General features: G+C 42.1%; 1 protein-coding gene across 45 annotated transcripts in view; it reads right to left on the reverse strand.

The window, feature by feature from the left end:
- Epb41l2 (erythrocyte membrane protein band 4.1 like 2) overlaps positions 1-25,059 on the reverse strand; it is a 175,533-nt gene that overhangs the window by 102,829 nt on the left and 47,645 nt on the right. Inside the window, exon 1 of one of the 45 annotated variants that reach the window (XM_076552609.1) lies at positions 7,068-7,212. The exons of the other annotated variants lie outside the window; for them this stretch is intronic. The gene's annotated coding sequence lies outside the window, so the exon portion shown is untranslated. Of the gene's footprint in view, positions 1-7,067; positions 7,213-25,059 lie in introns of those variants that run through there. 45 annotated transcript variants of the gene reach the window in all.

The following is a 25,059-nucleotide window of genomic DNA, read 5'->3' on the forward strand; positions in this document are numbered from 1 at the left end:
AAAACACTGAAGTAAAGCCCGTGCCAAAACACACTCACACACACACACACACACACACACACACACACACACACACACACACACACATTCTGGTTCTAAAGCCAAAGGAAAAGGGTGTCTTAGCCTCCCTTTCAGCTACACTGCTATTGTTTTACAGTACATCAAACCGTTTTCACATCGTAGTAACCCTGTCAACGTTGGAACAAACTCCTCCAAATTACAAGCACTCCCATTTCTACTTCAAAATCTCTCCAAGTATTATAAAATTCTTTTTATATTACAATAAAATGAGGCTCGGCGAAATTAAATAACTTCCCTTAACAGCACAGAATTCAAATCCCTCATCAGTCCTGGATTCCCACAGCTCGGCTTCCGGCTTTAGTTCAGCATCCTGACAACTGTGTGCTAAGATGAACCTTAGTCTGTTTCGAGTACGGCACTTTAACACTGCACTGGGATCCTTGTGTAACTCCAGCAGACCTTAAACTCCAACAGTCTAACCATACACAGCTCCTCATCCCTACCATTCACATTTGCATACACAAGTTTCCACACCTAGAAGGACTGACTGAATTATTTCTACTCTAATAAATTTTCTCAAAAACATTTTTAAATATATAAAATAAGTTACAAAACATGGAGGAAAAAACCACCACCTGGATCTTCCTATCTTCCAGACGCACACATACATGATGGACACTCGTGGCATTTCATGTTAAAGCAGTGACAATGACTTGGTGACACCACAAATTAAACACAAGGCTTTCCCTGTCCACCTGCACAACAACTCTAAAATCATTTCAAGAAAGCATGTCCACGTGCCAGGCATGGCAGCACGTAGTCTGAATCCCAACACTGGGTTACAGAGGCACACAGATCTCTGTGACTTCCAAGCCAGTCTGGTCTACATAACACATTCCAGGCCAGCCAGGGCTACACAGTCAGACACTGGCTAAGGTGGGGAGAAAAAGTAGAACCCATGATACTGCTGAGACACAGTCTGTTGTATCCAGTGATAACAACCCTTGTGCTAGCTGCTTTCCATGCCTGACGGTCTGAGCCACAGGGGGCCTCTTCAGGCACACATCACTGCGGGTGCTGCTGCTGAGACTATGCTGGCCCATGCTGATCCTGTGCACAGTGTGAGAGAGCCCTCCAGCCCCAGGAGTGGATCCAGTGTTTTCAAAGTACAGCTCGCAAGCAGATGGGAAGGGAGATGTTGCAGGAACTACAGGACATTCTTACTGAGCACTACCGGGACGTACAGAGAAAGAAAGCCCTTCTACTCAGCCTTATGGAGCATATGAGCTCTGGACCTGTGGTGCCCATCACCAGGAAAGGATACAGAGGGGTCCACATCTCTACAGCCATGACAGGACACACTGACTCAACTGAGACAACCCTGGTGGGGTGGGGGTGGGGGTGGGGGGGAATGAAGATGAAGAAGACTTCGGTGTTTACATCATCCTTGCCAGCCAGTGGACAGGACCAGAAGATTCACTGTGGCTCTAAAGCAGCAAGATGGTGAAATGGGCAACCAGTGGGGACCACACTCCCCAGCCTAAGGATTTGAACTGCAGTGTCCACCCGAGACAAACTACCTCTGTCAACAAGAACACAAGCCCACACCCTTTCCATCACCCAAACCACCCTTTTCTCCACTCTAACCCCAGTGAGTTTAAGCGCCAATTTTATGTCTTTCTGTATCCTAAGCCAGCACAAGATTGGATCATACCCTGTTATACAAAAGTCGGACACTGTAAAAGCAACCTCACCTGCCCTAAAGGAAACACATTAAAATCCTCAGCTTAGGAAGAACAAAAGTTTCATCTACAAACACATACACCAGACACCCCAAACAATTCTGAGTTCCATTAGTCTACCTACTGTCTCCTAGAGTAAACTCACAGTCCAGATCCCATTTTCCAATTGACAAAATCACCAGATTTTAAGAATTTGAGGAGAAAAAGTACTGCAGATTAGAATTGTGAATGGAAGAAATTTGAATGCAACTCTGAAAAACAAAGGTTGGGTTGTCACAGTAGCATCCAAGAACTATGGGAATGGCCTTGCAAAGTGAAAAGCAAGATGCACAAGATGTTCCGGGAGAGCTGGGGAGTGGACGGTGACAAGCAAAGCCGTGACTTGAACGGTCGCTGGATCTGAGTTACACATAAAGATAAGTCAGCAGTAACACTGTATGCAAGGCTGGTTCAACAAAGGACAACCGATAAATAAATCATATTAATAAAAACGAGGGGAGAGGAACATGCAGGATCATTTCAAGACAGGAAAAAAACAAACCAAGACTTGAAAAGTCCAAAAGACTTGTGCCAGGCTTGGTGGTTCATGTCTTTAAGTCCAGCACTCGGGAGGCAGAGGCAGGCAGAAGATCTCTGAGTTTGAGGCCAGCCTGGTCTATATGTGAGTCCCAGGACAAGGACAGCCAGTGCTATAGACAGAGACCCTAACTGAAAAAAAGAAAGAGGAGAAGAGGAAGAAGAGGAAGAGAAGGAGAGGAGGAAAGAAGAAAGAGAGACAGAGAGGTAGGGAAGCAGACAGGCAGGCAGGCGAGTAAGCAACAAGCAAGCAGAGAAAAGTCAACACCTTTCCATCATAAACAGAGAACAAAATAGGCACATCAAGTCACCTCAGCACAGTGAGGAACATCAACCAGACTCTACCCTTCGACATGTACTCAGTGGAAAGATAGAAAGCCTTTCTGTCAGTGTCAGGAGGAAGAGGGTTTGTCTAGCCACTTTCTACTCAACGCTGTCCCAAAGTTCAAGCCAGAGGAATCAGACAAGAAAAAGGGGAGGCACTAGGCTTTGAAGAACAATAAAAATCACCTAATAGGAAAGGAGTTAAATTATCTCTATTGACAGATGATACAATCTCATACTTTAGAAAACTCTAAAGAACATTTTTAGGATAATGAACGAGCCAGTTCAGCAATGATTAATAAATAATATCAGTTGTACTTCTACACAATGAACAACCCAAAATGAAAATGTTTCCACTCAGTTTCAAAAATAATAAAATGTAGAGGAATAACCTTAACTGAGGAAGTAGAAGATTCATATACTAAAAACTGAAAAACACTGGAAGACGACGTGTCAGCAGATTCAAAGAATCAGTGGTTCTGAAATGGTGGCCAGTACCCTCCACACTGATCTATAGATACCATAATACATCAAAAAGCAAGCTGGTTTTTGTCAAAATGACAAGATAATCCTAAAATTCCTGTAGAATTGTAAGAGAACGAAATAGCTAAACTAATATTGAACCAGAAAACAAAAGTGAGTCCCATTTTAAAATTTTAACACTATGTTAATCAAACTATTATAGCCCTGGAATAGAAAAGGCATACAGAACAATGGAAGAGAACGGATAATCCAGAAGCAAGAAGGACAAGTCTACTGATGAGGAACAAATTCTTGAAACAAATGGTATGGGGACACTGGATATTTACATGACAAAAAATAAACTGGAACTCTTATCTCACACTATGAACAATTAAATATATAAACACCTAATGTAGGAGTAAATCTATACAGCTTTTAGAAAGAGACAAGTGTAAATCTTCATTATTTTTCTGACTTAAATATGAAATATTGCCTTTTCCAAAGGCAACATATGAAAAGAAAGAAAAGCAAAAGCAAACAGATGAATTGGACCTCACCAAAAATATGTAAGTAACTGTAACTAAAAAAAAAATCACTAGGAACGAAATACAATAAACGACTCAATAATCGGAAATATTTGCAAACCTTGTATGTGATATGGGTCTTCTATAAAGAACACATAAAGCAACTTGAAAATGAACTCAGAAGCTGGTAAAGTCTTGAAGAGACATTTCTCAGAATATTTACAAATGACCAATCATGACATGAAAGAACATTTGACATCACTCATTATAAAACCAAAATCACGTCATGATAGTTCTTCACACCCACTGGGATGACTGTTTTAAGAAAGAAGGAAAATGAAAAATCGTGTGACAAGATAGGTATGATCACATAATCCTAGCCCCTGGAGCTGAAGACCTGCCTGGAGTATACAGTAAAACTACGTCTGAAACACAAACCTGCGTGTGTGTGTGTGTGTGTGTGTGTGTGTGTGTGTGTGTACAAGAACACACATACAAAGTGTTCGTAAGGATCTGGAGAAGTAAGAGCCTGAATTCTCTGCTGATGGAAAGTGGTAAAGCAGGCTCAGGGACATTAGGAAGAGTGGGAATGACTGTTTTAAAATGTACAGGGTTTCTTCTGGGGAAGAGGAAAATGTTTGAAGGTCCCACAACATCTTGGCTATAGTATAAAATACAGTGTAGAAACAATCGGAAGGAAACATTACGGTGATATTGTGTTCCCCAAAATATTGTGCACCCTAATAAACTTATCTGGGGTCAAAGAACAGAACAGCCACTAGATATGGAGGCCAGAAAATGGTGGCACACACACACACACACCTTTAATCCTAGCATTCCAGAGGCAGAGATCCATCCAGATCTCTGTGAGTTCAAAGCCACACTGGAAACAGCCAGACATGGTGACACAAGCCTTTAATCCCAGGAAGTGATGGCAGAAAGCAGAAAGGTATATAAGGCATGAAAACCAGGAACTAGAGCTGGTTAAGCTTTTAGGCTTTTAGCAGCAGTTCAGCTGAGATCCATTCGGATGAGGACTCAGAGGCTTCCAGTCTGAGGAAACAGGATCAGCTGAGGAATTGGCGAGGTGAGGTGGCTGTGGCTTGTTCTGCTTCTCTGATCTTTCAGCGTTCAACGCAATATCTGACTCCCGATTTGTTTTTAATTAATAAGACCTGTTAAGATTCATGTTACAAACCAGGATTGAAGTGGACAGGCAGTAGATGCAAGGGAAACACAAATGAAAAGCCATGGACCAGGCACAAACAGAAAAGGCAGTTATACTATGGAGTTGAGATTGGATTTTTTAAAAACTTCTGAGAAATTAATCCTTAGAACTTTAAATTCATCTACTGATGTTTTAAATAGAGGACAGAGAAGTAACTATAAACTAATCCACGCCAAGAACAGGATAGAAAACATGACATTAGTACTTTTTAGAGAGGAAATCAAGAATATAAATGGTAATTTAGGAATCATCTCAAATGTAAAAACTATTTCTTCTATCTGCGACTACTATTAATTAATTTTGCACCTGATAGCCAAACAGATGACTATTCCAAAAAAGCCTCTTTCAAGCAGGCTTTGGGAAGATGTTCCATGACTGGGGTGGCACGGGGAGACATTCTAGGAGCTAGAAAGATGGAAGTGTAACAACAACGGAGTTCAGAGCTCTAAAGAACTAAACATCACAGATGGAGTCTACTTTCTCAAGTAGTCACAAATTATCTACAGGCGTCTGATGAGAAAATATCACAAGAAACCTCAATAGCAAAGTTAATGTAACAAAAAACACTGACTACAAACAACCGAAAAGTTTAAGGATAAAAAAATGACAAGTGGGGGGCCCAATATCAGAGCATCCATTAAGCATTTATTTATTCACCAAATATTGACTGTGAGCTCAGTTCACTTGGGACAACTGTGAACCCGGATGTAGACGTACTGACTATCTCTTCTGAACCACTGCTTACTCTCTTCCACTGACTCCACCATTCTTCCCCCCACCCCCATGGAGTTACAGACGCCACAAAGCTGTGTGTTTAAAGTTTTTAGGAAAGATTAGTGTGAGTAGCTGGAACTTTTGTTCCCTCTCCCTCAAAGAGAATGATGCCTTTGTAATTTCACGTAGATCCCAAATAAATCAGACATGGAGGCTTACTTACTTATAAATGTCCAGCCTTAGCTTGGCTTGTTGCTTGCCAGCTTTCCTTAACAACTTATCTTGTCTACCTTTTTTTTTTTTTTTTTTTTTTGCCTCTGGGCTTTTCCTTTTCTATTCCTGTATACCATTCTTTGTTTCTGACTCCCTGGCTTGCTATGTAGCTGGGTGGCTGGCCCCTGGAGTCCTCCTCCTTCTCTGGCTACCTCCTTTTTTTTTTCTTCCAGATTTCTCCTTCTATTTATTCTCTCTGCCTGCCAGCCTCACCTATCCTTTCTCCTGCCTTGCTGTTGACCGTTCCGTTCTTTATTAGACTTCAGGTGTTTTAGACAAAGTAATACAGCTCCACAGAGTTAAACAAATGAAACATAAACAAAAGTAACAGACCTTGAAAATATTCTACAACAATGTTCACATGTACAACAGTGAAATTATACCCCCATCTATCACCTTGCTTTTACAAAAACTACTCCAAAGGGATCAAAGACCTAAATGTGAAACACTGAACGTGCTAGAAGAAAATATAGGTAGTATCCTCCATGATATAGGTGTAGAAAAGGACTTTCTGAGTAAGACTCCATTTGCCCAAGAACTAAGGTCAACAACTTACAAGTGAGGCTTCATGAAACTAAATACTTCTGCACAACCAAAAAAACAATTAGCCAGCCGGGCGTGGTGGCGCACGCCTTTAATCCCAGCACTCGGGAGGCAGAGGCAGGCGGATCTTTGTGAGTTCGAGGCCAGCCTGGGCTACCAAGTGAGCTCCAGGAAAGGCGCAAAGCTACACAGAGAAATCCTGTCTCGAAAAAAAAAAAAAAAAAAACCAAAAAAACAATTAGCCAAGCGATGAGGAAGCCCACAGAATGGGAGAGAATCTTTGCCAGCTACACACCTGACAGGAAGTTAATGAATGAATATATATGTACATATATACATATATACATACATACATACGTACATACATACACATAAACATACCAAAAAGACAATTGACTGACCCATTCAAAAACAGACTTGGGAACTGAGCAAAGTGTCGCAGGATATTTTATCACAATGTGAATCCTAAGATTGCATTATTTACTGGAAAAACCTGTTTTGGTGTGGCTCAGCATTAGCACACACCTTTAATCCAAGAGCTTTCTGCTAGTATATTATAAACAGGATTAAATAAAATCAACCACAGGTCAAGAGGCGGAGCAAACAACCAGTTGATAGGAAGTGAACATAGGATTATTAAGAAAAAATAGGGAGACTCACAGGAAGTAGGAGGGATGACACTGAGTTTGAGGAGTTGAGACAATAGGAGACGGGAGAGGCTTCTGGAATGTTGGCAGAAGAGGAAGGTCAGCTAGATGCTTTCTCTGCCTCTCCAAGCTAGCAAGCTTTCACCCAAGTATCTTTACTGGTAAAAACAAATGATCGAGATTTTGTTAAAAGCAACAACAGAGTCTGCAAACATAATCAAAATAATAAAAAATGGCTAAGAAATAACGCAAAAAAAAAATGTTCATCCCTAACAATTACAGAAAGGCAAATATAAACAACTTTGAGATTTTACCTTACCCTGGTCAGAACGGCAAAAGATCAACAAAACTAACAACAAATGCTAGAGAAGACGTGCAAAAAGGGAGCCCTCATCCACTATTGATGGGGCTGCAAACTACCCCAGGCACTCTGAAAATCAGTGTGAAGAATCCCAAAGGCTAAAAATAAATTACCATATGACCCAGACATACCACTCCTTGGCAAAGGATTCAACATCTTACTCTGCTGGGGTCCAGCCTCAGCTCAGATTCAGGTCCTGAGATCTGGAACCGGCGTTGGTGCAAGGAAGAAATCTGACCACCTCAAGAAATCAGGACTGCACTCAAGTGTCCCTGAATAGCTCAAGCCATCTTTATACCTTAACAGGATTTTTTTCTACCAGGCTTACATGGACAGCTTTATTATTGGCTCCTTTTTTTTTTACTTTTAAGAAATACAATGTATTTTAAGAAACACATCATAATCATTATAAAATCTCCCATTGTTCCCCTTTATGCTTCCCCAAATACACTTTCCCACCCCTGCATAACCTTGTTCTAGACACAGAGGTCAGCATTTTTGCAGCTTAACGGAACATGGAGCCAGACACATCCTGCTCTGCAGCACTTATGTCAGCTGGCAGTTACTGTGGTTACAAAGTTAAAAAGTAATGGACAGGGGCACACTGCTTTAAGGACAATATTCAAACCCAATTCTTTTATGTCTGCAAGATACGCTTTTATACAGTTCCCTCTTCCACAAGAGGCTCCCATGTCTCAGTCTCTCTATAAAAGGCAGACTTTGATAAGGCACTCTTTCCGCATCCTACTGTATCATATGTCTTCTACCAATATGAGCTCCTGTGTATGGTAAGGATGGATCTCTCCATCCCATACTTTACACGGCATTTTCCCCCCACTGGATCATACTAGATCCTATCATTGATTCTCTATGCTTGGTGTCCAGGGAACTTACTCTCAACAGTCGGCACTAAGTATATTCCTGAGGCATTTTTTTTTTCTATTCTGTGTTTGCACACCTTACTCTCCTTTCCAGAACTGTGAGAAACAGTTAATGTTCCAAGTGTTGTTTTCTCATATGTACCTAACTGTCTCTATTGGGTCAGAAAAGTTCCCAGGATTAGTTAGGAGTTGCAGTTGGTAATTCTAAATAAGAGAATTGAGAAACATTAGCCCCCTTTTTTTCTTAGGAGAAAATATTTAAGAAAAGAATTTCTCAGGAAAATTACAGCTACTGCAAGTGACTGACAAAAACAAAAACAAAACCTGCCCAAAGAATCAACAACAGAATGAGAGAGAAAAGAGCCCACAAGCTGCACAAACTTTGCAGATTCCTACGCTGTCCCACAGTCTACTGGTCCTTGCCAAGTGAGACTCTGTTTCCACGAGTTCCTTGCCCCAAGGAAACCCGCTGGACAGGTAGTCATGTGCTGATCTGAGACTAAGCTGCACGGCTCCCAACACTAACCCACAGATACCTGCTCAGCTACGTCCAATACAGCTCTGTTCGCAATAGCTAGAATATGGAAATAACCCAAATGCCCTTCAACTGGCAAATGGTTAATGAAGATGTGGATATGGTGATGGAGCACCATTAGGGTTATGGTTCAGGTATAAAGAAAATGAAATCTGTAGTTATGTGTAGTTTTCACCCTTAATCAAAAAAATTGTCTTTGTAATAGACAAGAGGCTGAGAAAAACAGAACTGACCAAAATGCTGAGTTGTGGACCCCAGACCAAGTGATCCATCTACAACACAGCTCCTGCCCCTAAGGCTCAGGGATCACTGAAGAAAAGAAGAGGAAAGACTGTCAAAGGAACAGGAAGTTTGTTGTAAGTCTGTGTCTCAAGAAATGTCAGAGATGCTACACTCATGAAGTCTCACCAACATGGCTGCTAAACATGACCCGAACAGGGAAAACACCAATAGACATGCTATCACTGTGGAAAAGCGCAGCAGGCCTCAACCCTGGACTAAGAGCTACTGGCAACTAAGGAATACTGAGAGCAGAAGAAACAGTCTTCCCCAGGGAAGAACACACCAATATTGATTACCAATATGATTACCCAATACCAAATGGTCAGCCCTGAAAACACCCATACAAATGACATTTTATGGACTAAGCAGGGTGTATTTATGAATATACATGTATGTGTACATACACATTATCAATTAAGGAAAAGGAAGTGATGAATTTAAAATAGGGAGAAGGTACATGGGAGAGGTTGGAGGGGATGGGGAAAATGATAAATCATAATCTCAAAGTACTTTAAAATTGTAATTAAAAAACACAGGGAATATTCAACCTTAAGCTGTTAGTACTGATTTTTGGAGGAAATCAGCTTAGGAAAAATTATGAGGTCTGCTCCATATTTCCTGAAGAAGAACTAGAAAAGAGAATAATGAAGAAATCTGTTCAGAGTTTCACCGTTCTAATAAAACCTATTCTTTTGGTTTTTCAAGAGACCAGAATTAAAAACAAAATAACTTTCCAATACTGGGACTAGTGTTTCATTGAATACCAACACTAAAAGTCAACCATAAAAAAACTCACCTTTGCGTCAGTTCTGAAGTAGATAAACTCAACAAATATTCAATTAGCAGAATGGTAAGAAGAATGTGATCAAACAGATGCAAGAGGGGAAAAAAGATAATGATCAAATAACTGAGCAGTAAAGCCATTCATGAAACCGTTATCAAAGGAGGAAGGGTAAGGGAGTTGGAGGCAAGTAAATACATTCATATTTAGATTGGATACCAATAAAATAGAGATAGACCGTAAGTGGGGGTAGACTGAAATCAAACAAATATTCAATTAGTCTATACTGACAGGAAAGGAGGAAAAAATAGATGAGAAATAGAGAATAAATGTCAAGATAGTACCCACCCACATTAATAATTAAACATAAATTCTCTAAAGGCACCAATGAAAAGGCAGAGAGTGTTGGGCTGAATGAAAGACAAGACTCAACTTTGTTATGTACTTTAAATACAGAGGCCAAGGCACCACTGACCCAGGGCAAAGCCGAAGCGGTGGCTCCAGGTAACGGAAGCTGCCAGCTGCTGAGCCACAGAAATCAGCACCAAGATCAGCCACGAGGTCCAGAGAGTCATCAGGAGGAAGTTGCGCAATAGGACCTTACTTCAAGGCAAAACGTTCTGATTACATTATCGAGATGGTAGCCAAGAAACAAAGTCAGAAGCAAATGACCAAAAAAAAAAAAGTTTCTAGAGAATGCCACAATTCAGTTCACCAGATGGCTTCGTGGAGTATTAGCTAGGCTCAGCTCTGCTGCAACAGAACACTCTAACGTCTTCTGACAGCAGCATCTCTGTAGCTACGTGCCTTCCAGGGGATGAGAGAAAACCCGAGGCTGTAGCTCCTTCCCTAGCCATTTCTAGCACTAGACCTGAAAAAAGATCCCAGGGTTTCTGCAAGTCAAAGGAGCAGAAATGTCAACAATGACACCTCTGAGGGAGCCAGCACTCTATGAAGAAGCTACAGATATTAAGTCAGAACCAGATGTTCTCACTGAGGAAGACCTCAGCTTTGTGTAGGAGAATCCCTTATGTCGGAGAAAACCCCTACAGTGACCCTTACATAGATTTCTTCTTGCCCCTCTACTGAGAAATTTATCAACGACCTGCACATTCTGGTACTCATTCAATTCAATAGCAGCCAGACAGGATTCACAGCCAAGCAACTGGATGCACAGAGGGCCGGTATATGAACAGGACATCTATGACCACTTTGTGCCTTTTCCACCCTTATTTCCACCTCCTTCATCTACCACATGGTTCTAACATGTTGTCTTCAACACAGACACAAAATGCAATGGAAATCATAGGGAGGGCTAAGATTACCTGGATATATCAACTGGATATATACTAATTTAATAACTTAAGGCAAAGCCTTTATGTCTAGTTCATGTCTCACACAGTAGGAGGCTCTTCTAACTAAGCACCTCTGGATCTTTTGCTTTCCTTTATAAACCTGATTCTAACAGTACAGTGTTTCTTTCCCCTGACTTCTAAACTATCTGCATTCTGAAAACAATAGCATCCCGTGTTATCTGAACTTTCAAGCCATCCTAAAAATGTCTATGTATGTACTTCTCTCTGCAAGACTTTTAAACCTTAAAATCATGGCCCAAACACTTAATGACACTTTATGTGTTCTGTAAATTACTAGAAAGTAAAAACAATATGAAGATACATATATGCTTAATGTGTTCTCTTTCCTTTACTCTTCTTTGGAAAGATCTATTCTTTGTAAAAGAAAAGCATGAAAAATTTTATGCTTTAAAATTTTAATTTATATTTTAATACTTTGAGAAAACTGTGAAAAGTTCACAACCATGGCTATAATTTGTTTCTCTTAGATCTAAACACACACACACACACACACACACACACACACACACACACACACACACACACGAGAGAGAGAAAGAGAGAGGGGGGGTGCTTCAGAAAACAACTTGAGCAGAAGAAATCTGAGGCAACCCTAAGTGATACATACTTCCTGGAAGTTCCAATGAGGGAGAAAGATCATAAACCCCTTTAGCCTAACTAGCCTGGACCTGGTATGGAATGGGTAGGTGAAGGAACATTGGATGGATTTATAAGCACACAACTCATGAAGTAACGGCTACTACTAAGCCCCCACTCTAAAGAAAGCAAAGGCAGGCGCAGCACAGACTCCATTCCTGCCTCTCCATGAGGCTGTGTCGTGCTTCCTCTGGATGTCTACCACAGACATTACCACTCCCCAAGGCTTATTACCAGGCTCTTGTGAACTCAGCAGCTCAGACTTCTTCCCCACGGTGAGTGTCCTCAGCCTGGCATATGGTAAAACTGGACACAAATGTGTCATAATAGAGAGCAACAAATACCGAAGTCAACTCCCCAATTTAGTGTTCCCAAACTTCCTATCATTTCTCTGTAGGAATTTACTACTAGGGTTTGACTGTTGTCATCTTTAAAGTAAGTAACATGAAAACAAAAGAATCAGTGAAAATTCAAATAACACCAAGGCTACTTGATAAAAACTTCAAGGAATATTATTTTTATATTTATCTAAAATTATACACAAGTCATGTATGTACTGGTATGTGTCTGGCTGGTTGTGTATGCGCATATGTATGTGCCTTACAGGAAATTTAAGTCACTTGAACTGATAATGCACCCCACAAGAACCATAAACTAAGAAAAAACTCCAGCAAGAGAAACCTATTTCAAATGGTTGGTCAGGGTAGTCCAAGTGACTTCCAAGAGTACACAGATTGTGGATGTAGCTATCGGTTGTCTCCCAGGGGTTGAGGGTGGGCCCCTATTACTGAAAACACCACACACTAGGACACCAGACTAGGATGATTCCAACTACATCTGACCTACAAGCCTCCTTCCTGAAGTGTGGCTATGCAAGCTGCCAAGGGAAGAAGCAATAATACTCCCTCTGTAGCCCTCAGACACTCCAACTCCAGCCACACCAACTTCTTCAACACAAAATGCATCTCCATGCTTCCATGTCTATGAATGCAGACCTTCATTTTAGGTCTAAACTGTCCACTTCCCATGTCTACTCTTAAAAGCAAACAAACCAACAAAAATCCAACATAACCTTCCAGATCTAATTTTAAAAACAGGCAGTACTATGACTAAATCCAGCAACACCTCTGTTACTGATTTTTTAAGTCACAGAATATCCAGAATGACACTTGGGCCTGAGGGGAACCCAATACTTAATTGTGAGTTTATGGTACATATACAAATAACGAAAGCCATGAAAAAGAGATCTAGATGACAAGCCACGCCAGCCAAACCAACCACTAGCAGAATAAAATCAGGATGTCAGAATGTGATCTAAAATGGGTGAAGAAGTATAGCATGACTCCTTTTCACAGTGACCCTGAGATCCAGCACGGCACTTCAAGCCAATCCTCGGACAGAAGCAGACAGGACTCAGCCGAAGTTGAGTGCTGCTCTCACTCACCTCCTCATCCATCCTATGAACCACACAACCAATGGCCTACGTACTGGGATGGGGCCATGAAAAGGGGCAGGGCAGAATGGCAGACCTAACAATGGTACTCACTGCTGGCCTGGGCTAGAAGGCAAAAGAACCAGAAGAACGCACAGCCCTGGGTTCTGTGAGGCAAGATATTCCCTCCAGATGCAGCAGATCAAATGAGACTGCAAGAGTTGTCCTGGACAAAGTAAGGGCTAGTATGTGTGTACACAGGTGTACGTGTATGTACGTATGTACACGCGCACGCGCGCGCGCATACACGGTGGGGAGCACTCATAATAAACAACATAATCAACTCAGCAACTTCACCTAACTTCCCCTTTGTCCTACTTGCCTGAACCGTTCCTCCCTCCATGGTCAAGCCTAATCTGATGATTACATATTCCAGTAGTATAGGTACAGTAATAATCTGGAACCATCTCACATCTCCCTACCCAATCTTTTCCTGTTCCCCTCTATTCTCCTTGGTAACTTCAGTTTAACTATACTAGAATATACTAAACTGCAGTTTTAACTGGATAAGGCAATCTGCTCTTTCGGTTCTGTATTCTTGCTGTAACCTATGGAAAATAAGGAAGTTCAGGTCACTTTTTCTCTTCCATGGACCACTGGCCTCAGAATCTATAAATTCCCTTAAGTGATTGACTTTCACTTAGACCCCAAGTTAGAGAAGAACACCCATATAAAGAAAAAGTGGGGTTTGTCATGGAGTTGATTCTAACAGGACCTGCCTATACCAACTACCTATTACCTTTAAGAGAAACAGATGGAATATCATGGCACAGGGCTCGAAATCACATCAAATCTGCATAGCTGCTGCCCAGACAGACACACACTGCTAACCCCCAGGACCTCTTGTCCAGATAACGAGAGTCAGGTCACAAATAGAATCAGCAAATCAACACTCCAGGCCCAGTGAAGGCTGTGTGACCAGACCTCTATTTCAATGGTTCCTTAACAGCTATAATGGACCTACCATATATACTTTCTATGATCTCAGAAAACATCCAGATTGATAGCCTATCCCTTTCTGGCCACACGTGTAATCAATTAACATACATACTTGCTACTAAATACAAACTTTCAAATGAGGTTAATATTTCCAAATATGAGCTCTACCACTATAACAATCTGCAGAGCACAAACTGTTTTTTTTACTGCCCTGTTCTGCTAAAAGGACAGCAAGTTTAAAAAGAAAATGCTGTTGCGTTAATCCATATATGCATACCTACAAACAAAAGACTAGAAATGCTTAACCAAACTGCTAACTGCTAATTCCAGAAATATGGGCACTGGGAAATCTTGTTTTATTTGTATTTTTCTGTTCAAGTTTTCTATACATAGTATGTGTTGTTACTGCAATAAGAAAAAATGTAGGACCAGATCCACAGATCCGGGTACTTGTCACTAAATCTGGTGACCCGAGTTCAATACCCAGGTCGAATGTGGTGGAAGAGATCCAACTCCCACAAACTGTCCTCTGACCTACAGACACACACACAAATAAATAAATTAAATGTAATAAAAATATAAAGTCCTTGAAGATATACAGGGGTTTCTCCCTTTATTTTCCCCCGACTAAGAGTTTTAGAGGCAGTAAAAATAGTAAATCCCAGCAAGTTATACTAAACTGGCACTGTACTGTGTGCAGGTTTACCTCAGCACAGAGGTACATTCACAATGTGCTTCCTGAGCTGGCAGGCAAGCAATCTGTGGGACTCTGAAGACCCAAGGCTTTCAGATACTGTTACACCAGGGGACTTTTAAAAGGTCTGATTTCAACTGGATTCAAAAGAATGAAAGGAATTTCCTGCATTTTATCAGGGCAATTTCCCAACAGATTTTTGCTTCCAATTCTTCTGAATACAAGGTTAAGACCACTTAGCAAATTAGAGTGTATTTTCCACTTAAAATTCTGTAAAGAGCACATAATTTCAGATATTTAAAGAGCAACACATATCAACATGAGGCTTAGAGTCCTTCTCCAAAGTCATTTTAACTATGAAGTTGGTTACAGTGCATCAACCATCTATGGGCACATTTAAGTGCAGGAGGGATCATCTGCTTTGGGACCACACAGGAACATGTAGCATACATCTCCCTAAGATCAAGCGAGAGCCGTTCTTTGTTTTGTTAGTGTATGACAAGTGTTATTATCTAGTTTTCTCTATAACTTCATTCCAATACGAGTCACAATACATGCACAATTTAACGTACACAGAAGGACCACAAAATGGCATCTGTAGAATGTCTCAAAGAGTCACAAAGGCACTTTATCCTAACAAAGAACAATGTTCCCACTAACATACAACAGCGCTGTTGCCTTTGGGAAGGGAAAATGGTAAAAATTTACAAAGCAGAACTAAAAATGCAGAACAACAGTCTATAGAGAAAAATTAAAACTATTAGGGCACAAATTTCCCTCATTGCAACATGGAACAGAGCTTAATTAAAAAAAAAAACTGAGTAACTGCGAATAAGAAATTTAAAATGAAAAACTGTAACAAAAACTTCAAAACAGAACAGTTCTCAGTGGAACTATTTTTCCTCATAAGCAGTGTGTGAGGAATCCACTGTGGAGAAGGAAGCTAAAGTCGCTTCTTTGGGCAGCTACTACACTAGACCCCTCCCCCGTCCCCCACCCCCACCCCGTCCCAATGAGCATGACTTCCCAGTGCCTACTTCAGGAGCATTCCAGCAAAGCCTCTTTTTACAGATAAGGACACTGAGGCTCAGAGATGTAAAACATCTCAGCCAGCATCAAGGAGACCAGGTTTTTTAATTCCAAAATCCTTCACTTCCCAGTCAGTACACTGACTTTCCAAGACTATGAGGGAGCAATGTTCACATGGATTGAACACAAGCCATCTTCAAAAACGGCACAAGGGCTTTCCTAAAACAGCGCGTAAGAATGGAGCTCGAGCATTGCTCAGCTGCGGAAAACAATGGCAGCATGAGGTTTGCAGGCAAACGGATGGAACTAGAGAATGTCATCCTGAGTGAGGGAGCCCAGACTCAGAAAGACAAGCATGGTATGTACTCACTCTTAAGTGGATACTGGAGGTAAAGCAGGGGATGATTAGACTACGGCCCACAGCTCCAGAGAGGCTGGGAAACAGGGGGGACCCTAGGAGGGATGCATGGATCACCTTGGGAAGGGGAAACAGAGGAGATCCCCATGAGTAAACTGGTGATGAAGGAGGGCAATAGAGGGGAGGGGATGGGGGATGGTTGAGCTGAGGGAGGGATGGAGTGGGAGAGCAATGAGGGGGATGTCTTGATAGAGGGAAACAGTATGGAGTAGGGGAGAAATCTGGAGCTGGGGAAAGTCCCAGGAACCCACAAGGATGACCCCAGACTAGACTGCTGGCAATATTAGTGAGGGTGCCTGAACTGGCCTATCCTGGTAGTCAGATTGGTGAATACTCTTAGCTGTCACCATAGGGCCTTCATCCAGTAACTGATGGAGGCAGATGCAGAGATCCACAGCCATGCACCAGGCTGAGCCCTGGGAGTCCAATCGAGGAGATGGAAGAGGGATTGTATCAGCAAGGGGAGTCAAGATTATGATGGAGAAATCTACAGAGACAACTGAACCTGACTGCTACAGGACATTGGTGGGGCTCTGTGGAAACATATCAGAAAGCTGTGTTTCTGGCTGGTAGAGACCAAATGGTGTAAGCTACTCAAAAAATAAAAGTGAATCACTTTGGGCCTGCCAATCACCTAGACATGGAACCCCTTCAAGAAAGCGGATTCACCTTAAGCCATGCTAAAGAGATGGAGGAATAATTAGTCCTTCACCAAGATGGTATACTTTTCCTTCCCAGCACTCCCAGCACCCCAGCACTCCCAGGGTGTTTAGAGCCCCATAGGCATAAAGCTTGGCAAGTTGGCCTGCTTCTCTGTATTACTCCAAAAAGCCAACCTTTCACTTTTCTTCTGGATGGCTCTTCTAAGCATGCTTCCCTAGCACTGGGCTTCAATCCTTCTCTAGGCTCCCTCCCTAGTGTGGCTCTTTGTCTGCCATGTGACTGACCCCCATGCCAGCCTAACTCAAACAGCATGGCACAGCTTCCTCTTCTCCATCTTCTCCTCCTGGCAGCTGCCCAAGTTTACAGTTTGCTGCCCTGGAGTTTTTCTTTCAAACCCTATTAAAGTTGTCCCCAAACTGCATAGTCTGTTCTTAAACTATTTGACTAACATGACTAAAAGCCCACAGAAGAGACCCTAATTTCACTGATAACAAAGTCATATCAAAGGTCATCAAGTACCTGGGGTACTTGTTCTGAAAAGAAACAGCTACAGCTATTACAACTGAGCCATAAGACAAGATGTACTTCAAGATGTCCATCATGTGCTTCTTCCGGATTCCCTCAAATATAATGTGCAATGGCAACACACAGCCTCTAGGATAATGCTAAATAATACAGCTTGTCTTCTAGCAACCTAGTCAGTCTAAGGACCAGAGAACACAACTGGCATGGTGCCTCCACCAGCTGCACAGCTGGCTCCTCACTAGCTAGACACCTTCTTATGCTGCACCACAACAGAACCTTTGAGACCAAATTCAGACATGTACTCTGTTCTAGAAGAATAACACCATCCAAACAAATGCTACTACCCACCAAGCCATCAAAACACGGCCTCCCGGGGAGAACACAACTCACATTTACCAGCAATGGAGTAGAAAGAGCTCTCAGGACCCACGCCTGCCGTCCAGGTCTGCAATCACTGCTACCACCTTGCTCACTAGCACCGCACACTCCAAGGACGCCTGGATTAGGATAAACCCCTTAAGTAGCAGTGCTGACACAATTCAGTCCTAGCGCTTAAGTCAGAGGTGGCCCAGCTCCAGGTCAGGAAATAATGCTACTGATGCTAGGACCCAAAGGTAAACACCAACTGCTCTAAGGGGCAGTTTCTTCCCAGTCACAAAGTTAACTCCTGAGTTCTCTTACCCAAGAAGCAGTGGTGTTTCTTCCCAATCACAAAATTAATTCCTGAATTATATGACCTAAGAAGCAGTATTTTTTCCCACAAAATTAACTCCTAAATTATCTTACCTTTTTTCCAGCCAGTCAGAAAATACTTCCAACTGTCTTAGAGAGTATGTACAACTATTAAATATAATGAATTGAGGGCTGGATAGATGGCTCAGTTAAGAGCACTAACTGCTCTTCCAGAGGACCAGGGTTCAATTCCCAGCACCCACATGGCCGCTTACAATTGTAACTCCAGTTCCAGGAAATCCAACACCCTCACACAGGCATGTATGCAGGCAAAACACCAAGAGACATAAAAAATAATAATAAAATAATTATAATAGTAGTAATAGTAGTAATAATAAGCAAAAGCTAGTCAAGAGACGAGATCACCCTAGCAACAGAATAAGCATTTTGCACAAAAAACATCAAAACTCTTCTTTCCCTTTTTTTGGAAGAGAGCATACATGCATGCTTATACACACATCACACAAATGGCCCTAGCCATGACGTGACAGAGCTGCTTATGGAATCTGTCAAACCTTCTACACGTCCTGACACCTCATGGTGAACAAGTGGGGTATGGATGGCTCCAATATCTACTCTAACAAGAAGCAATGTGTGGGTGTCACAGTCAATTCAAAGGAAGATTCTTTTATGTTACACTGGAAAAAAAAAAAAACTTTTAGCTTACAGGACATACACATCTATTATCACATAAATATAATGAATTTGTAAGCAAAAAGAAAAAAAGAAAAGAAGCAAAAACTCATTTCTCAAGAGAAACGGGGTAACTGAAGTACATTATAAGAAGCATAGAGTGCTGCCAGAGGGAAAAATAATTCTTTTTAGTTGTTTTTTCCTAGCCTATCTCGCCACTTGGCCAATTTCTGTTCTATTTCTCTAATACTTAAGCTGTAGAGTTTCACCACCCATCCCAATCACTTTTTAAATCTTGTGGGGGGAAAAAAAAATATCAACTTTGCCAAGTGACATTTGGACTTAGACTCCACCTCAGTATCTGGCTGACTTGCCTAGCTTTCCATCTCTTTCTGCTCCTTTCTCTCCCCACCTACAAATGGAGGCGGCGACTCCCCTTCCTCACTCCCTACTGCTGAAGAGTTTCAGAAGCGAGCATCTCCACCCTCCCCGTCTCTCTGCAATCTCTGAGAGAATGCCAGCCATGCCCGATGGCTCCTTCCTGCAGGACAGTACTCAGGAGGCCGAGGCCTGATGACAGCCCAGGATCAAGCTAGTCTTCGCCACCTGAGTTCCAGGCCACCGTGATACTGGCTCCAAGACCAAAGCAAGCAACTGGAAGCTTCTCCATCTATTTTCAGATATTCCTTCACATCTGACCATGTCACTCAGCTCATATATAGTTCCTTCAGATTTACACTGAGTTCAGAGACATCAGGGAGTTTGAAACCATAGCGTGTGCCAAACATGCCAGACTGGTTTATTCCACAGAGATGCTCCTTAGATGAGCAAGGCCGGCATGACTATAAACCCACGAGACCATGTTTCCTCATGTGCTCCCAAAGCGCTCAGAACATCTTTAATAAGCCATGGAAAGGTGACTGTGGACCTGTGAGGTCCTCTGCTAAGAAGAAGGGAGAGGAATAAAGAGAAAAAGAGTACAAGAGAACATCCTTGTTCTTAAGGACAACAAAACCGTGTGTGGTAACAGTTATGGGTCAAATTTCAAGGTAAGAGCAGAATAAATGCCGTAAGACTATGTGTGAACAACTGCCGAAAGAATTAGAAAGCTACAAACTCTTTTAGGAATTCGGCAAAATAAGGGCAAATATATTCCGTAGTAAAACATAAGTGAGATATGAATTACTTATCAAAATCTTTTGGAAAAGCTCTAGAATGTGCTGGGGAGATGGCTGTCAGTAACGGGCTTCTGTGCCAGGCCCTGAGTGGATCCCCAGTACCCACACTGGGGGGAGGGCAGGGGGAGGGGAAGGGAAAATAACCGGGAGAGGAAAGTAACAGTGCAGAGTCTTCACCTGTAATCCCAGTGCACACAAAGCTTTCAAGGGACTTACAGGCTTTAACAGGGTTGAGAAGAAAAACTTCCAGTACTCACATGCTAAAGGGGAACCACATTTTAACTCCATCTCCTTTCAAGTCTGTATCAAATAACTCAAAAGAGCAACAAACCAACCATATCATAATGTTTCTCAAACTTGTCCCAATCACTTGGGCCAAATTCCTGAATACTTGTGTTTGGGTGGTCTCAAGTTTTCATACACAAATTTATAGTCAGATGGATTGAACTCTCTGAGGTAGGTCGATGATCTCTAATTTATTCTAGAACACATAAATACTTCACAAATTCTCATGTACAATGAAGCAAACCAGAACGCTGTAGTATGTGGGAAAAAGCATACTGACTACGTGGGGCTGACTGTAAACCCAGCTCTGAAAATGACAGGAGTCAGGAGCGAGTTATTTAACTTTAGTCTACCTTCTTAATCTACAAAAGGAAGAGAATTACTCATGACTAAAGCATGCCTTAATTCCAAAAGTGTATGATTTTTTTAAAAGAATCTGGCATGACAAGCTATACACTAAGAGTGAAGAAAGATATCAAAAACCAAACACACAGTTTGAGACCCCACTTCATTAAATGTACACAACTCTGTATTTTAGAGTGTTTATTCCATAAGCTACGACTGCAGAGCACATGTTATTAAGAGTGATTACATCTGAAGGTAAGAATAAGACTGGCCTATTATTTACAATCCTTGCATTACAAGGTCTATCTGATACACATGTGGATTCTCTAGTAAATAGATCCAATCTCTTTAATCCAAGCTTGACATTTAACAAACTTCTTCAACCTTTACAAAACAGGCTGGAAATCAAGAGTTCTCAAAAAAAAAAAAAAACAATCATCAGGTAAGGGGAAGAAACCTTCAACTTTGTTTTCCTGGTTTCTTTTCTCTTAAGAGTCTGAAATCCGGCTGGAGAGATGGCTCCGTGATTAAGAATACTGGCTGCTATTCCAGGAGACCCAGGTTCAATTCCCAGTGCCCACAAGGCAGCTCACAACTGTCTGTAACTCCAGTTCCATGAGATCTGACACCCTCACACCAATGCACATAAAATAAAGTTAAAATATTATTTAAAAAAAAAGTCTGAAATCCTAGAAGACCTCCACCTCTCCTCACAAACCCTCTTGCAAGTGGCTGAACTTGAGTACCTAAAACTGGGGTTTCTGACACTGTGAAGTTTCCAAAAGCCACTGTATTGTCCTCTCACTACCCCGTACACACCCAGAACTGGATTCCACACAACGTCTCACAGTAGTTCTTAAACACACTGCTTGCTCTTTCTTTTTCTTTCAAACAAGGACCGACCACAGAGGGAGGAGGAACAAGCTGGCACCTGTGGAGATGATGTCACTCTGAGCCATGGCTCTGACCATCTCCAGAGCGCAGCTGCAGCTTGACTCTCAAGCCCACCCAGTGCTGCTGAACATGTGGGCGGGCTCCTCTCCAAGCCCCAGAGGACCTACCTCATGGTTACGGACTGCACCGGGCCTGGGAAGCCCTGCGCTTCCAACTTGGCAGTTTTAAACTTTTTGTAGAACATGGCATCAACCCCTGTCAAGATAATCTTAGGAGGACCAACGCTTCACAGCTCTTTTTATTGGGTGGCAGGTCTGAAAAGGCGTGGTTTCTGCATTCCTGTCTACAGGCAGTTCCTGAGTCTAAAAACTAATTTGGGGACCTTTGAGTATTAAACACACACACACACACACACACACACACACACACACACAGACACACACACACACACACACAAAACTTATGCATATCCTTAATCCTCATCTCACCAAAACCAGACAGTAAGGGGTTGTTAGGTAGCACCTTGGTGAACACATAGGATATGAGCCTCAATCTGTTAAAGGAGACTAAGGAAATACATACGTCTCTCTAATTGTTTATTTTCATCGTCAATTCAACTGGATTTAAATTACCCGAGACACCTCTGGGTATGTCTGTATGTCTGCGATGGTGTTTCCAGAGAGGTTGAACTGAACCCCAAACCTCACCATGCAAAGTATCTTAAATGTAAACACCGTTTATTCACTACCCACACTCTTGCTCTTTCTCCAAAGCTCAGGACAACCATGTGTTCCTACTCAGAAATCAAACCTCCACTCATCTGGTTCTTCTCACCATCTCCATTTTCCATTCCCATAGTCACACCTCACCTTCCAAGTTTTTCCAACTGTGACCCAGTAATATTTACTGCCTACGCAACTCACAAAAACATAGCGAATACCCCAGTTTTAAAGGAAATTGTGTTTTCGAATGAATGACCTTGTATAACTCTGATCAAGTCTAAACCTGGACAGTCCAGCAAGTCCAGCCCCCACCTTGCTCCTCAACAAATGCCACTGCCGTCCGACAGACTCGGTCACAAAAGGTCTCCCCTTCCCTCCTCTCCCTCACTCATCTAAGTTTCTCACACGTGATGTGAAGCTCACATTATTTATTGTTTCCCTCTTAAATGCCGCTCATGACCCTCTCAAATAACTCTCTTCAAGGCCCAGTCTAACACCTACAACCTTACCACAACCTCAACTTCTAATTATCATCTATCTTTTCAACTCACAACCTCATCATCACAAATTCCAACACTTACTTGACCATAAGGAGCCTATGTCCCTACCCTTCCCCCTGAAGCAGCCTGGATCCCTGAAGTCACCAGTCAACTCCTTCGCCCACTCTTCCTGCACCCCGCTTTAGGGCTGCTCGCACCCAGCTAGTTTAACAAAACCCACTTGTATTCATGTATGAAATTCTCAAAGAATGAAAAATGTGTTTCTTACTAACTTTTTAAGCCATCGTAGTAACATTTCTCAACCTCAGTTTTCAGGCATGGTAATTCATACATTAGTCTCAGCACTCAGGAGGCTGAGACTGGACTGTCATGAGTTCAAGGCCAGCCTGAGCTACAAAGGGAGAATCTGTCTCAAAGAAAAATAAAATAAAAATAAAATCTATCCAACAGTTACAAACCTTAAGAGGACCTTTAATAATCCCAAAAATTCTACTAAGTTTTTTAGTCAATACACATTTCCACAATCATAGATATCAGTTTTCCATCTGTATATGTACAGAAGAAAAATGTTAGAACCTCCAAATACATACAATTAGAGAATGGAAACTAGATGCTCTTTTGTTCTCAGCCAAAAATCAAACACAGCTGTCCTTCAATGGAGAAAACCTAATATTCTGTTTAGCAAATTGGACTACCAAAAACAAAGCCGGACACTTGAGGAGAGAAGAGGAGGATAGCCGGTAAGGGGAAAAGGAAGATGTGCTCATCAGTAGAAGGCGGAATTCTAATGCTATCAAGTTCAACGACGTATGCCTGCTTAGCAAAAGGGAATCTTTTACTCTCAAAAGTGGTTCTGTCTTCTCCTCCACAGTAAAAATGTAATATTTACCGTAATTCTCTTCCAAAGCTGTCGGTGTGCAACCATGCCTTGCTTCTCCAATCACTCCGGGCATAACGGTTTATTGTCCAAGGACAATCTGTCTAACCATGCAAACACTGTGCAATCAGGCGTGGTCAATTTGCAAGAGTCAAGACCAATAGCATGGCCACAAGTGATAAGGGCACGGCCCTACTAGTGGGCCTCTCAATGAAAGGAACAATCTTCCCACAATTATCTCTCATTGGAATCCCAAGGTCTGATAAATGCTTTCCCGTAACTTCAAAATAGAATCGAAATAACACGCATGCTTGCTATTTCCTCTAACCGGTAACATTAATACACATAGGAGACTAAACCCTGAAGAGAAATGAAGTCGTCTCTCGGAAATTCAAGACAGTACAAGTGAAGGCTGAGGAGGTACACCCACCCAGAGTGACGAGAAACAGGCCAGCTCAGAACTCAGGGCTGCACAAGCTCCGTGAGTCCATCTGCACAGGACCTCAAGGGCTAGTTCTGTCCCCTCGAGACCCAGTTCTTCCTGACAGAGGGAAAGATGGGGGAGGGGGAGGGGAGGGGGTCGTCCAGGATTTCAATCCATTGTGAGAAGTATCTACCTAAAAGAGAACCGTGGAAAGCAACAAAAGTACAACAGTAGAAAGAAGAGCAGGCCAAAACAGAGGCCGTAACTAGAGTAAGAAGGGAGCAAGGAAAGACAGAAGTTAAAAAGTTAACTCATCAAGGAAACTTCGCATCACAACAGGCAGAGGCCATTACAAAAGCCACAACCAACTAAACTGCAACACTGTGGAGCCCTGTCGCTATGGATACATGTAGAAAACAAGTCCTACACCCAAGTTCAGGGAACACTGCATGCAGATGGGTGTCAGAAAGATTTGAAGAACCAGAGGATCAGGGAGTTTACAGTGAGATCGTGTCTCCTAGCAATGTCAGAAGCTACATCCATAAAGGCTCACCAACATGGCTGCCTAAACATCACCTGAACAAGAACAACAACAGACATGCCAAAATGGACAAGGGAAAGCCCAGGAGTCCTCAACCCTACACAAAGAACTAAGGCAACTAAGGAATGGTAAGTGGGAGTGGCCAAAATCGTCTCCCCCAGGGAAGAGCGCACTGTTGAGCTATCCAGTACCAAATGGGCGGCTCTGAGTAACACTATACAGGCTGAGCAGGTTATATTTAGGAATATCAAAGTATATACCT

Source organism: Peromyscus maniculatus, chromosome 16 (assembly GCF_049852395.1).
Source record: "Peromyscus maniculatus bairdii isolate BWxNUB_F1_BW_parent chromosome 16, HU_Pman_BW_mat_3.1, whole genome shotgun sequence".
Classification (NCBI taxonomy): Eukaryota; Metazoa; Chordata; class Mammalia; order Rodentia; family Cricetidae; genus Peromyscus; species Peromyscus maniculatus.